Source organism: Anopheles aquasalis, chromosome 2 (assembly GCF_943734665.1).
Source record: "Anopheles aquasalis chromosome 2, idAnoAquaMG_Q_19, whole genome shotgun sequence".
NCBI lineage: Eukaryota > Metazoa > Arthropoda > Insecta > Diptera > Culicidae > Anopheles > Anopheles aquasalis.
In genome coordinates, this window is record NC_064877.1 from 79,070,647 (window position 1) to 79,085,646 (window position 15,000).

General features: G+C 52.3%; 1 protein-coding gene across 5 annotated transcripts in view; it reads right to left on the reverse strand.

Annotated features, from left to right (window-relative positions):
- The window catches only part of LOC126580753 (ets DNA-binding protein pokkuri-like), a 34,954-nt gene that overhangs the window by 18,652 nt on the left and 1,302 nt on the right, over positions 1-15,000 (reverse strand). For 4 of the 5 annotated variants that reach the window (XM_050243995.1, XM_050243992.1, XM_050243993.1 and 1 more), the window contains exon 2: positions 14,275-15,000. This exon is cut by the window's right edge and continues 204 nt beyond it. The gene's annotated coding sequence lies outside the window, so the exon portion shown is untranslated. Of the gene's footprint in view, positions 1-1,604; positions 2,056-14,274 lie in introns of those variants that run through there. The other variant, XM_050243994.1, reaches the window with a different exon arrangement.

The following is a 15,000-nucleotide window of genomic DNA, read 5'->3' on the forward strand; positions in this document are numbered from 1 at the left end:
GTGTTTGCTGCTGCTGCTTCCATCGCTTCTCAAACTGAGGCTTCCTGTCTGTGTACCCCGCAACCGCCTCTTCTCCACCGGCCACCGCACACGACGGTTCCTTCTTGACGGAGCGCTACAGAAGCCATATAGGCCGGAATGCCTCGCTGACATGCTGCTAGGCGGTTTAGCGGTTGCAGAGGACAGCAAATGGAACTGGTGCTCAAACCGCAAAATGTAATCGGAAGTTCGAACGGGGTTGGCCGGGGGAGGGGGTTGTCGGACTGGTCGGAAGGGCTGGTCAAGAACTCGCAGCGAACGACGACGACGACGACGACGAACGGGAAAGTCCAAATGATTCACGAGCAGTTTAAAGTCTTGGCACGAACTGACGACAGTAAGTCGAGTCGCTCGTTACACTCGTTGCAGGGAGCGCGTTTAGTCTCGCGCTTGGCTGGTGCAGAAGAACAGATCATCTACTCCCTATCCTCCCTATCCTTCGCCCTTTCTCTTCTCGCGCTACTCATAAGCCACATATACTCAGGAAATACTGGCGACACCCACTCAACGGGAAGTGGGAGGGGGAGAAAAGGGTTTAGGCAAATGATTAGCATAAATAAATTAGCATGTCTCTCCTCCGCTCGCTCGCTCGTTCGGCCCGGCGAATGTGGGTTGCGCGAAATGCATTTCCGGGAGTCCGGGAGAAGGGACGCAGAAGACGGAAGTTTGAACGCGGCCGAGGCATGACGACGGCACGACGTTCCATAATTCATCGCCTTCGAATGGGAAGCAACAAGCACTGGCTGGTGGCTGGCTAGTGGTGCGCTTCATTCGGCCAGAACGGATTCGCGGTTGAATCCACGGTTTTTTGCCTTTTCCTTTTGGTCCAAAGATCCATTCAACGTGTCGTAAAGTTGAAATCAAGTTCTCGGCAGCCGCCCTCTGCAAGGTGAAACGTATCATTAATTTCCACCAAACGAAACCCAAACAAACGTTCGGACGTTCCGAGTGACCCACACAGAATTTAATGATGATGATGATGCACGTTGAATGGTGACGAAGAAGAGGCAAAACAGTCAGCTTCCGTGCAAAGAAGTGCAACTTCCTCTCGCTTGAGTTGCTATAATTTAACAGGTAAACGATGAAGCGGTGGCATGAGATGATCTTCTTTTAGCTGAAATGCACGTTGCTCATCGAATTCCGACAGTACTAACGCGCAGCCACGACGGTGGATGATGAATGCGGAAATGTGGACGCCACGAGGCGCGCTCGCTTGACGATCGGTTGATTAGAACGAAAAGCAGCGGGGTTAAGGCAAACATCAACAACCATCCGAGAGCGACAAGCGACAACCAAACCAATATGCAGCAGCAGCAGGAGCACCATTGGTTCCGTGTTTTCCCACAAAACTCTCTAATCAGCAGCGTGTGCATCCGTGGTATGGTGGTGCGCCGCTCGAGGTCAAAAGTAAACACAAAAAACCCCATCGGGAATGCCGAGCACCCATAGCGGTGTGAGTGTGTCTCCAGCACATGTTTTTTAATCCAAAAAACCCCGCAATCCACGGCAGGAGGAACTACCCAAATGTCCGGTTATCCGCCCAGCACCAGCAACACTTTACTCACTGATTGACGACGATGATGACGGTGGCGAGCGGTAAGAACACGCGAATCTACGAAAGGGGTTGGCACTCAACTCACGAAACCTGTTTTCTTAGACGATCTAGCGCCGGTTTGCAGGTACCGCCAACCAACACATGAACGATGGACCACCACAAGCCACGGTAGCACGGCGACGCAAAGCAGGAAGTAATCGTAATGTGACCGCTCGGCCGCTCGCTCGATTGCTCGCTAGCACAAGGCGCGTGCGCGTATGTGTGCTGGCTGGCAGGCTGGCTGGCTGGCCGTTAACGCGATAACTGTACAAACGTGCCTCTCTACTAGGAGCAGCTTCCTATAGTGGGGTCGACACAAGATCGAACCCCCGGTAGTGACGGCGACGCGACACTTTGGCGAAACGGAACACAAGCCAGCCCCCCACACACAACACAACCGGGATCAAATTGCTTTATCACGACGCACCGCAGCAGCACCGATTAAACACGCGACAGCGCGCGATCGAGATCCACACACGAAGGTGATGGTGGTGATCGATGCCGGGTGTCCTTGGGGGCCACCGAGACGCACACACAGAGCGAACCGTTATCCCGGACACGCCGTCGAGTGTGATCGATCGATCGACCGATCGTTTGCAGAGATGCAAGACAGAGAACTGACGGCGACAAGGTGATTTTCGGGCCAGGCTATTGAACTGCGTTGATGCTGCGTCTCTATTTTACTCTCTCTACTCTTCTCTCTCTCTCTCTCTATCTAGCCAAGTTAGAACCACGAACGCGTGGCCAAATCTAATCATAGGAAGCTGGGCGCGAGAGCCACAGCCCCCCGAGACTTAGTACATCTGCGGCGCGTGTGCATGCGAGTTGCGCGCTCTCGAGATAGGCGCCTTGACTCGTCATCAGCGGAACACACAGAGAGCGCAATGATGATGACGCACCACCCGTCAGCGAATCTCGGCTCTCGGTAGCGTCTTATCATTTCGGGCGCACACTCGCGCACAGGAGGAGCAAAGTGTTATATCTATTTCCTCGAACACTTCGACCACACGCATACGCCATGTGGCGTTGTTGTTGTTGTTGTTGTGATTGGTGCCAGCCAGCCACCCAGCCAGCCACTGGTGGTACGTGACAAAACACCCGCTGACGGTGACGGCGAAACCCTTCTTTTCCTGCATCGAATTACTCACGATTGCGTATGGTCCCCGCCCAAGCCCCGTGCTGACCACACACCTGAGGGCTACGTGAGGGAATTTATCGTGAAGGAAGCGCGCCTCGATAGACGACCTATGGGGTGACTCCATCGACACGAGACCACACGACGAGGAAGAAGTCGAAGCCACGCGCCGTTTGAAGGTCTTATCGAGCGGTAGCAGGAGGGCAGAAGAAGGAGTAGCAGTTCCTTGGATCTTTTTTTTTCACCCCATTGATCGCGCATCTCACACATTTTCGGCAGGGCACGTGTAAGCAGAGCAGCGCCATCGATCAGCAGAAGAAGGATCGAAACTAGAAGCTCGTTTGCTCGTTGCTGCCCCGCTTGCCCTCATCCCCCGAGGAGTTGAGACGCTTGAAAGCTTCCTAATTACGAGTGTAACAAGGGATTTCCCTTTTGCTTCGGTCGCTGCATGCAACAGGCTGCTGCTGCTGCTGCTGCTGCTGCTGCTGCTGCTGCTGCTGCTAGGCATCAGGCGCGCCCCATCGTTAAATTGGTTTCAGCTCGCTACAGAACATTAAGTGATTAGGAGGGAAGAGATGAGGGGGGGGGCGGTGGACTAGCAGGCAGCATCCACGAGATCATTTAAAGAGATTTTAACCCGCTCATCGCGAACAGGAGGCGAGGGATGTGCTGCTGGAGCCCATTCTAAACACAGGAGAACACTAAAACCGGGGGTGGGGCCGCGGATCTTCGCGATCGGCCTTTCTCCCTGTAATCATCCCGCAGGTTTTGAAAGCTTTTCTCGTCCACCAGAACTACCAGAGCTAGAATAGCGGGCCAGGAAAAAAAACAACAACAAAAAAAGAAACCAGAATGATCTTTCTCTTTTTTCTGATGGAGCCTCCTTTTGGGCCTGCGCTATGTGTTCTTGGCTGCTGTTCGGTTCTAAAGCGAATGAGCAGATAATGGAGGGTTACAGTAAGAATAAGAGATAATAGCCACCGCGCCACGGCGTCAGTCAGTGTCAGTAACCTTTATCTCTTTCTCCAAACACCACAAACCCTTCCACCACCCAGCAAACCGCGATCGGTAGCTGCGCGAGAAAGTTAACTATTATTCCAACTCTGAGCTGATAAACGCGCTTGAACTGTCATCTGGGCTGACTTATTGTATAACAGTTGAGGAAATCCAAGCAACCGTAGCGCAACCGAACTTGGCGAGTTGGCGAAATGCACTCGTCCGCCCGGAGTTCTTCCTCCCGATCTGCCCGAAACACGGATGACGGATGTATAGAGAGTGTATATCTGTCGCCTGGTGATAAGATAAGAGCGCTCGAGAGGCTCGTGGAGTAGCGGAAGCAGGTGGAGTATAGCAGGTGTGGCCCGTGCACTCACACCAACGGAATCGCTTAACACTTCTCCTCTCTCTGGTCGCTACCCCACCCCGGGGGAGAGATGAACACAATACGGAAGCTGATAACAGCGGGCTGATAAGAGAGAAGCAAACGCGACAGCAACAACTCCTCTTCCGATACAGGCTACCGCACAACGAACTCAAACTCAATTCGCGTCACCCTTAGGTAACCCACCGTCGTTTTTGTCTTTCATTCCCGGAAGTACAACCGATGACCAACATTGAATCTTGCCTCTTTCTTCCTGTCCAGAAACATTGTCACGTTGACAACGGAGCCAGAGATAGCGAGCATCGTACCATGCCACACGAGTGTCCTCCTTCTGACAACAGATTAGTGCGGTGCGGCTTAGACGATGATAACGTGCTGCAGATCAGCTTGGCTTATCCGACGTAGCCAGCCAGTGTGTGTGGGTGAAAGAGCTTAAGAGCTGCTGGTCGGCCCGTTGGTTTGCTGACACACACTTCTAATCCTCGCTCGCGAGTACTGCGCGCAACCCAGGCGGGCCCAAAAACCGGCCCCGGAACCGCTCACCGATTGGCTGATAACGAATCCGCAATGGTACGGTGGTGGTGATCGAGCTGAACTTTGAGCCAAACACCCGGTGGAACAACAAGATGGCGCCGAATCCCCCGGGCGAAAGCAAACATTATCATCGGGTCACCCATTCCGCGGGTCCGCGGATCAATCAGCCGCGGCACGGTTCTCGGAATTTCGAGATCGCACATGCAAATCGAAGTCGGATGAGAAGAAGATGGCAGGGGGAAGTGTCATTGTGTCGCTGTTCGAACGGACTCGACAAAGTGTCTTCTTAACGCAAGAGCACTAGCGTTGCAGTAAACTTTAACAACTTAATAAAAAAGGTGGAAGTTAAGTGACTTCCCACATACCAAGTACTATACGTTGTGGGGACACTGCGTTATCGGTAAGCGATGCGGAACTGCCGTTGCCGTTGCGGGCAACAAAATAAACAAAACAAAAAAAACGGAGGCAAAAAAAAAACCAGAAGCGATTGTGCGGCGCGCAGTCTCTCTCTTTACTATTTGCCTGATAGCGGTTTTGGCTGATGTTGCAAACACACACAGACAGTCAGGCACACGGACAAATGGGTGTGCATGCTCGGTGCATCTCACGATGGTCCCCCAGGAGCACCAACCAGCAGCACACCAGTGCGCGTTGCTGGTTCATCGAGCCTTTACTGCAAAATCAGCGAAATTGTTGTAATTTTATTAATTGCGCACACATACACCAGAGCTAACGGGAAGGACGATCAAACACACACCAACACATCCCGACATGCGTTCTAAAGAACATTCTTGTGCATCGGTCTGGACTACCACCAAACCCATCGAGCGAACCAGCATCGAGAGCTGCTGACGGAGGCTTTAAATTTCTCGCTGATGCCACAACAAACTCCCGCAAGGGTCTGGCCAATGGTGAGGTGTCGTTATATGTCGCGGCCAGTGAACTTGGCGCGCAAAGCGGAATCAATCAAAAGGGTGACACACAGAGAGCGCAAAGTGAGCAAGCAAAAAAAAAACACTGGAAGGAAATGCAGGAAAATTATGCGAACGGAAATCAAATTGACCATTTTGCGATAAATGAAATGTTTGTGCAGTGGCGGCGGTCGCACCCTACCACGGCCAACAACGACGATGACGTGGAAGCACTGCGCAACATTGGGTACATTGCGGACACGGAACGAACGAGATTGAGTTGGGGGGGCATTCGTTTCGTTCGAAAGGTCATCATCAGGAAGAAGAAAGAGAGAGAGAGGACGTGCGATGATAGTGTACGCGAGGAATGCCAGGGAATCCACCACAGCAGAGAGCAGAGCATCATCATCTTCACCGGCAGCTCGGTTAATGGTGGAAAAAGGTAAAACGCACATGAAGCATGTAATGATGGGGGGGGGGGGGGGATGATCGGACACTCCCCCCGCGCTCGCTCAGCAGCACAAGATGCTTCCTGATGACTAATTGGATGTGTTTAGAGCGAAGAAGTAAATCCCAGATAGACGCTCTTGTGTTCCAAGTCATTTTGAACACTTTCTAAGCCCGGGCTGGGTCTTCATCGGTCATGCGCTCGGCATAAAACGCAATAAAACAACGATTTTTTAAACGCAAGCAAAGCGAAACTGCGATACCACGTCGTTGACTCATCTGATTCCGAGGGAAATGACCCACCATCCCCCCTTCGATCATTCGCTCTCTTAGAACTTTCTCGAGAACATAATGTTACACTGGAAGGGGGTCGTTACCTCACACAACATACAACACTCTCACGGGTTTTGCGGTTAAAACTATGGCTCCCCCTTTCGAGAGCATAACTAACCACCAAATTGCTCATTTTCTCTTGCCGTCGATTGGGAAGAATGGAAAACAAAAAAAAAGATCAATCATAGTGACGTGAGGGTGGTGGGGGGTAGGGGCTCGGGAAAACGATTTTAGCATGCGATCGTAACCGAATAGAAGTTCGAAAAAGATCGATGAACAATTTCACTTAACACAACCGAGGGGGAGGAGGGAAAGGGAGGAACACGATCAGTGCTCGTCAGCAGGTGAGAGGTGGTGGTGGTTGCCGCCGTAGCGATCGGAATCAGCCAGCCAAGGAAAGGAATTCCGGGAGAAAAGAAGCTCCATCAGCCGGAGAAGAGCGGTGTGGGTGAGGAGCAAGTAAGGGGATGGTTAAAAAACACAAAAATCCCAAGAGCATCCAAGAGGAAACGACCGAACCCCCAACATTTCCCCCCACCACTGCCACCACGGGCGCGAGAGAAGACGTCAGGATCTTTCACTCACCTCACCATCACCTTTCGATTGTAGAATCGTTTCGGTGGAGAATGAAGAGGGGGCTGCTGGGGCGAAGGGCGGAGAAACCATTTCCTGGATGCCCGCACTCCTCTCTAATGGTTGTCTTCTCCTCCTTGCGTTGCGAGGCACGTTTTGGGGATGAGTGTGGGGAACGGAGGAACGAGGAATGCAAGATTACAAACCTGGCCCCGGGCCATGCCAGGCCAGGCCCGGTCGAAGAACGTAACGTAAACACATACACGCGCAGACACACAGGGCAAGCACGAAACGATCGCGACGTCGAAGAAGCTGGTGAGGTGGAAAAATGGAGCGAAAGCAGCATCCGCCACCAGCCATCGAAAGGGGGGGGGGGGGGGGGCGGACGAACGGGTGGCAAGAGAAGGGAGGCAAAAGAAGGAAACCGAGAAATTGCCCCACGGGTCATGTGTGTGTGATGAGATGCTGTGGTGGAGACGAGGAGAGAAGGAGAGCAGGGCGAGACGAGAGGAGTCCCTGTAATAACACGGGCCACAGGAAGAAAGAAAGGAAATGCCGACGCGATCGCGCATCCAACAGATCGAAGCAGGAGAGGCAGGAAGAACGAACGCTCCACACGGAACACAACATTGCAAGAGAGCAAGAGAGAGAGAAGAAAAGCAGCTCGATCGCGAGCAGAAGAAAAGAGAAGCAAAGAGCGCATAAAGTGGAAAATCAAAACAGAAAACGAAAAGGAAGGAGAAGATGAAATGCGGACGGACGGAACGGAACGGAACGGAGAGAACCAGACAAAATAAACAAGCAAAAGCAAGAACGCACGAGAAGCGGTTAGTGGGAAAAGGATAAGAAAGAGGTGCAAGAAGATGCGCACACGAGAGCATAAACGGCAGGGAACGAAAAAGGAAAAAGGAAACACAACAAGCGGCGAAACAAGAAAAGAAAGAAGATAGATAAAAGGAGCAAAGAACTGATCGTTAAAAAGAGAGGAAGAGAGGCAGAGATAGAAAGAGAGAGAGAGAGAAAACGAATGAAAGAAGGAAAAGGGGATGAAAAATCTTTTCAAGTCTTTTGACCTCCTCGTTCTCTCATCTCTGCTCTTCTCCATTCCTTCGCACGGTGGTTCCTCGTTGTACGGAGCCCATCTTTCACCTTACGCCAACCACCAGCCAGCCAGCGAGTCCTCTATACACACGCGTCCTTCATCTAGGCCGCAACCTCAAACCCGTCCTCTCTCTCTCTCTCTCGCCGTGTGTCTGTCTTTCCGGGTGCGCCGCCACCCAATTCCTCCAACATCTTTTCACCTCTTCGCTCCCCCGCCCGAGGGTCAATTCGTTAATTCTTTTCCCTTGTTTTCGTGACGATTTCGTTTCGTTTCGTTTCTCTGGTACGCGCTTTCGCTACGCACACCTTTCCGCCACCTTCCTTTACCTCTTTCAGTGGCCAAGACAGACAGACAGACAGAGAGAGAGCATCCTCTTTACCTCCGAGACAGATAGAACGAGAGAGCGAGCACGCGAGGTGAAGTAGGAATGGACACAGCATACAACAATGAAGGCAACTCCAAAAGGGAACTAAATCCCGCGCCTGCACAGCAGGAGAGATGTGTCAGCGGGAGGAACGAACGAACGAACGAACGAACGAACGGTCCCGCCACCACCATCAGCACCAGCGATATGATGGCCCCGGCATCTTCCGTCGTCCTCCTTTTAATTCCATCCCAGATTTCATTGCCGCGTCGTTCCGTACTTCGAGACACCGAGAGACGACGAGTAGAAAGCCAATGATGCGTAGCCAAAGAGTTCGTCATCAGGAGGGCCTCGGCGGCAGAGAGACTGGTGGAAGGCAAGGAGTGGCGGAGGAGAGGAAGAGAAAGAATGTTCTACTATACTAAGCCGTTGCGGGAGTCAACGCTCTTGCCGGTTTGACAGAATAGAATATTTAGAAAGAAAAAAACCGGCCATAGAGTGATGATCGAGAGTTGCAGGAGGTACAACTTCCATCATCATGGAAGTTTTGATGGAAATGTCTCCTCACGCCAGAAGCACCAAAGCTACTGTCTACAGCTGAGGTGGACCATCAGCATCATCATCAGCACCGCGGTCGCTTCCTACTTTTCGCCGTCACAAGTGGCCAGAAACGGAATTCAAATGCGAGAGACCCCCGAAAACGAGTCAAGAAGGGGGTGTTGGAGGGAACCAAGAATCATCGTCCGGAATGAGAATAGAATAGGGATCTCTAATGGGCCATTCGCTACACTCTCCTTAGCGGACACACTAGGAAGAAGGTGCTGGTGGACTTGGACTCTCAACGAACGGACGGGTTCAACGAATTGTATCCAATTGCTGATGGTGATGGCGGCGGGTGAAGGAGGACGTGAGGTCCTGGTGGTCGCGGTGGTATCCACGCCCCTCCGATAGCCAAAAACCCGTAATTCATCTTCTTCGTCTAATGAACCTTTTCGTTTCACCTCCGGCCTTTGCGCGCACGGGACGCCATCACTGGACACCACAAGTTGGGCGCGAGGGCATTAACATTCGGGAATGCCAGCGCCTGGGCAAGAGGAGAAAAGATCACCTCCGGAAGATTATTGCTACACAGAGGCGCTGCTGCTGGACGAGCGTCCATAATCTTCATGCTCTGGATGTCCCGAGCAAGCTGGCCAGTCAGTCTAGTCACTTGTAGCCACGGACTTTGGATCTGATTTATGACGACGGATTGGCACGACTCTAGCGCGCGCGTTCTTCTGCTACTTCTTATAGGCAGAGAGATCCCTAGACCCGAGGTCGCTTTTAAGAAAACAAAGCAACAAAACGTTACTTCTTCTCCAACAACTTCTCTCCAGTCACTTCCAGGATCTTAGATCCTTGCCAAAAAAAAAAAGGTCCTGCCAACAAATGGGCTCACAATTGGATCGATGGCACTGACATAATAGGAAGACGGGCACCGCCCGTAATTCTCGACCTTCCCTTTACTACAGACCTCATGATCCTCTTTCGGGACGTCCATATTGCGGCAAACTTTCATCCGCCACCGGATGGACACCCGTCGCGTTCCTGCAAAGGAAGGAATGCGCACAGGCGGAGAAGGATCGTTGATGCCGGCATTGCAGGTACCCTCCCTTCGTCCTGCCGTCATCCTTTCCGTTGTGAAACCAAGAAGGCCGCACAATTCGATCCACATAACCATTCTTGGTCAAACTCTCGGAGAGATGTGATCGAGGAGAGTTCGTGGAATTTGACTTTCCTTTTGTTTTGCAGGCAACAAGCAGAGTCCAGGGCGGAGGGCAGACGACAAGGACTTGCCACTTGTGCACAGGATGGAAACGTCCGTTGCGCATCCTCCACGCATAGGCGTTGTTTAGTTTACGGCTTTCCAAATGGTCATTTTGCCACTACTCCTTGGGCATCCTTGTCGGGCGGCCGCCGTTCCGGGAACGATGACTTTGCTTTGCGCACCAACGGGACGGACTGCACACTCGACACGACCTGCGTGTGTTTGTGTGCTGGTGTGTTTGTATGTTTTCTTTTCTCACATTTCGTGTAGCGTTCCGATCCTCGAGAAGTCAGGCCCCTGGATCTTGAGAAGACTCTTCCAGGAACAACTTGACCGAAAACTTGCATCCTCACGCGCACCATTAGCTTCTCGAAACTCGATCGCACGCCACAGCAAGTGGTCTAAACGATTGAAAATGAAAACATTTTCCTCACGCTCGCTTATCATGATAATCTGAGGGATTAGCCTCGATTTGGGCGCATTGATTGGAGAGAAGAGTCGTCCTGAATATCCCTCGACACAAAAGAAATTCGGAAACCCCCCAGGCGCTCTCCGTGTATCCTTGTTCCTTTTTGAATTCCCACCGCCGCGCTCGGAGTGGCACGCAAAATATTAGTTGCGGTCGTCATCGATGACCACATTAAAGCGGAGGGAGCGCGCGCGCGCGTTCTTCCCCAAATCCCGGGGACAACGATTGTTCACATGTGTTCCGAATGATATCTTGTAGCACCATAAATAACTCAAAAACCCTTCACGTCCCTTTCTTTCGACGAGAAGTCATCGAAAGCGGGCCTGAGCCTCGCGCGTCTCTCCTTTTCTCCGTGTGCCAAATGGTATCATCGCGCGCGCACAACCGATTTGCCACATTCTCAACGAAGCCGGAGCCAGGAGAACAACAAGTGCACGCAGGGGAACGCAACTAACCCCTGCTCTGTTGCTCAATGCCCTCCTTCTCGTGGCGTTTATGTCGAATTTCCCTCGCCCAACGAGACGAAATTATCAACGACGCGCAACGGAACGAGGGGAATCTTTAGGGTGCGAGCAAATCGGCGCTTGATGTGAAGAGGCGAGGAGAAGGGAGTTCCCCGTTGCAGCATTGTTGTTGTTACTATTGCCCAAGGTTCTAGGGACAGGGAAAGCAAAGCGGGGCGGTAATCGCGCCGTCACGCCTCAAACTCTCACCGGGATACGACACTATACACAACATTTGTGCGTCTAAAGTGTCCTTCCTTCCGGTTTTCTATCGCGGGAATGCAAGAAGGGGACGAGTGCAGGGAATGAAAACAACAGCCGCAACAGCAGCAGTCACCGTAAGACCGGAACCCCTCTCTCACTCTTTACGTTTGTGGGTTCGATTGCTTGAAAATCTGTTCCGATTTTCAACGAACCCTCCCTCGTAGGTCATGGAGGGAGTGAGTGTCACTACGTCCGATGCGTCAGGTGAACCGACTGACGTTGGGCACGTTCTGGCTGGCTGGCGGAACATGTGTATTGCATGAGGGGCGCAGCGCACTTGTTCGGAACTCCGAAGGGAGTTCCGCCACCGCTACGTAACCATCTGTGTGCGTGTCTTCTTGTGGAACTCGGGAAAGCGGATATCCTGGCCCTCACGCAACATCAGGAGTTTGCGAAGAGTTTTCAAATAATTAATTTTCTCCCTTTTCCTAACGGAGTCGACGACGATGCTTTTGATGCTCTGGAGAACCGGAAGCTCTGTTACTTCATCCTTTTGCGCCAATCTGACTGTCACGCGTCGTCGTTCTCCGTTTTCGGATTCATTTCGCGATTCATCTGGCAGCTGGAGCATCAATGTAGCGCGCGAAGAAGGTACTAATACTCGACCGTTTACCCCAGGATTTCTGGGCGGACATTTAACGGTTTCACACCACACTTGTGAGCCCATTTCTCACTCTCTTAAGGTTCCAGGTAAACTTGGAACTTCTTGAATTCGTCCCAAAAACCAATGGTCAGGTAAGGAAGTTGTAAAACTCTGGCCTAGGGCATATATGAGCCCTCTTCTCTCAACATACGATCATCAGGAGAGCCGAGAACTCGGCATGGGACATCCCTTCCCGAAAAGACAAAGAGGCGCGTCCATCTTACTTCCTTGTGCGAATTGCTGGAAAGGTATCCGCAGGCAGGCAGGCAGGCAAGGTGTTTAAAGGATCATCGCTCGTAGGTGGTGTCGAGAACGTTTACCCACTCTCCTCCTCCAGCAACATCCACAGCAACACGCCCAAGTCAAAGGCAGAATCCTGCCAGGAGCGCATGAGCGTTACTCTGGCCCTCTCTGGGTCATAATCGTTTAGCAGAGCGGCGGTAAAGGAAACTGAAACATGCCGAGCAAGTAGCACCGAGCGTCTCAAGTGGCTCATGGGCCTTCTTGTCACTTGTTGCTCGCACACCCACACGGATCCTTTACGACGTCCTCTTCTGCTCGAGAGCCAGTGATTCATATGTAAATTCCGGGTGCTCAAGTACCTTACCCTGCTACCTGTGGCACTTGTCGAGGAAATTGATCGTTCATTATCCTCTCCGTAGCCGTAGCCCACAAGGTTCTTGAATGCAGGAAAAGGTTCTCCGGGCGGAGGGGCTGGAAACAGGTGGATTGGCCCCGTTCTGTGTTTTTGGGCCACTTTCTCTCTACAAAAAGAAAGTCCAAACGTTGTTATAAAACGCTGATTTTCGGGACCACCATTGACTGTTATGCACGGCATAAGGAAAAGCATGTGGCACGCCGAAAGGAAATGGAGAATTGTTTTCTGTCGCTTCTTCAAGCACAGTTACAGTGACGATCCCGCTTCTAGTGGCCGCTCGGCTTCTCACATGGCAAAAGGCGCCGAGTAAGGCTTCTTCCTACGAGTCGCCCCCCAAAAAGGGGAAGACCGAGCAATAACAAAAAGAGGAGGAAGAAAATGGCGGCCAAGCAAAACATTGCAACCGCCAGCGACTCAGCAACAGTTACGTCCGCCAAACGAATGCGCCGCACGGCCCTCAGGCGTCCCTTTCCCTTTGGCTCAACGGGGGTGCCACGCTATGCGCGTTCCGCGAGGAAGCAAAACAACGAACGAAACGCAACGCAGCAGAGATATATGTGCAACAGTTCGCGAAACGGAACCGCTAAAGTCATTGGACGCGCCCTGGCGACGATGGCGAGCGAACCAACGCAAAACACGCCGAGACGCAACGGGAAACCGTACAAAACATATGCCAAGGAACAAACCTCTCACGGTGAGGTGGAATGAAATGTGCTGAGCGCAGCCAGAACCTTCCACCATCGGAAGTCGCTTCTCTTCGTCGCCAAAGGGCCAACGGAACAGGCGAGCCAGATTACAACATTAAAATCATAATTTGAACATGTGACCACCGGGCCAATGTGTCCCTGGACCGGCCAACCACCCGACACTCTATTGTTCTGTCATCGTGTCCATCGAGGTCCACGATGGTCTGACAGACGCCAAAGGGTCGCCTGCTGTGTTTGAGAAGACTTCCAGACGCGACCACAACCGGTGGCGGCGGCGGCGGCGGCGGCGGCGGCGGCGGCGGCGGCGGCGGCTGTCTTCTTCTCGCGTAACATTCATCCTCTTTACAAGGCGGCAGGGGTCCGGGGCGTTATCTCCTTATCTAACCGGACCGACCGGAGAGACAGGGAGAGACCGAAAAACCAATGAACCATGCGGTTCCGGCATGTCCGGCGCGACAAGTCGCGACACATCAAACCCCCTCGCTTATGGCCCCCAGCTCCGCGAGGTCATCAATCATAATTTATTATTCAAATTCACGGGCACCCCGAGAGCCGGACCTCTCTCTAATCTGGTTGGCCTGGTTCGCTTCTTCTTCTACTTGCTTCAGGCGTCAGAAGAAACTGATCCTCACAGTGGCGAGGAGTCGAGTGTAATTGATCATGTGTGTCTTCGAGAAGGAGAACCCTCGACGTCGACGACGGCACAAAGTGGTTCCAGATGTAGTAGAGAGAGAGTGCCACGGAGCAGACACCACCGGGGTCTGGTCGTTTAAAAAGTTCTAACAACAACGTAGGCTGGTGGATACGTACCTCTCGTGGCAACCAGCAACCAACTTGTTGCTGTGGCTGTTGTGGATGTCTTGGCAGACAAGGGGGCCGGTTGTCGTCTTCTCGCGAGATGCTCCTGAATCTCTGTGTTTACGTTTCTCTCGTCGATCCTTTTCGGTGGCCGATTAGTGTCCTTTCTCTCTCTCTCTCTCTCTCGCTCGTTTTTCTGTCTCGTTGAGTGCACGTGGAAAACGCGAATCGTAGTCGCCTTCGTCGTCGTCGTCGTCGTCGTGGGTTCGTCGTGCGGACCGGAAAATTGCCGCCAACAGCCAGGCTTTCCACGCGCGATCACTACACGCCTCTCGTCTTCACTATTTCCTTTAGTAAATTCCAAATTCATCCACTACCAAAGCACACACACGCAAACACACACGGGTGGCACACACTCGAAACACTCCGGTGGCCCCACAAATGCCGGCCAGAAACACGCCACACGGTGCGCTCTGCTCGCTACTCCTTCACACTGTTTCACAATCGTTGCGCCGGTGTTGTTTGCTGGCACAATCTGTTGCTGTTTTCGTGAATCTCGCTTCGCTTCTTCTTCTTCTTCTTCTTTTGCTTTTTCTTCTTCTTCGTGGTGTGGTACTACCTTTCTTCGAATTTTCTTCCGCGCACCGTGGCGCCGGTGGAAAAAACGAACGAAAACGGAAATTGACACACAAAACCACACACTTTCTGCGTGCACACAAACACAATCCGGCGAACCCC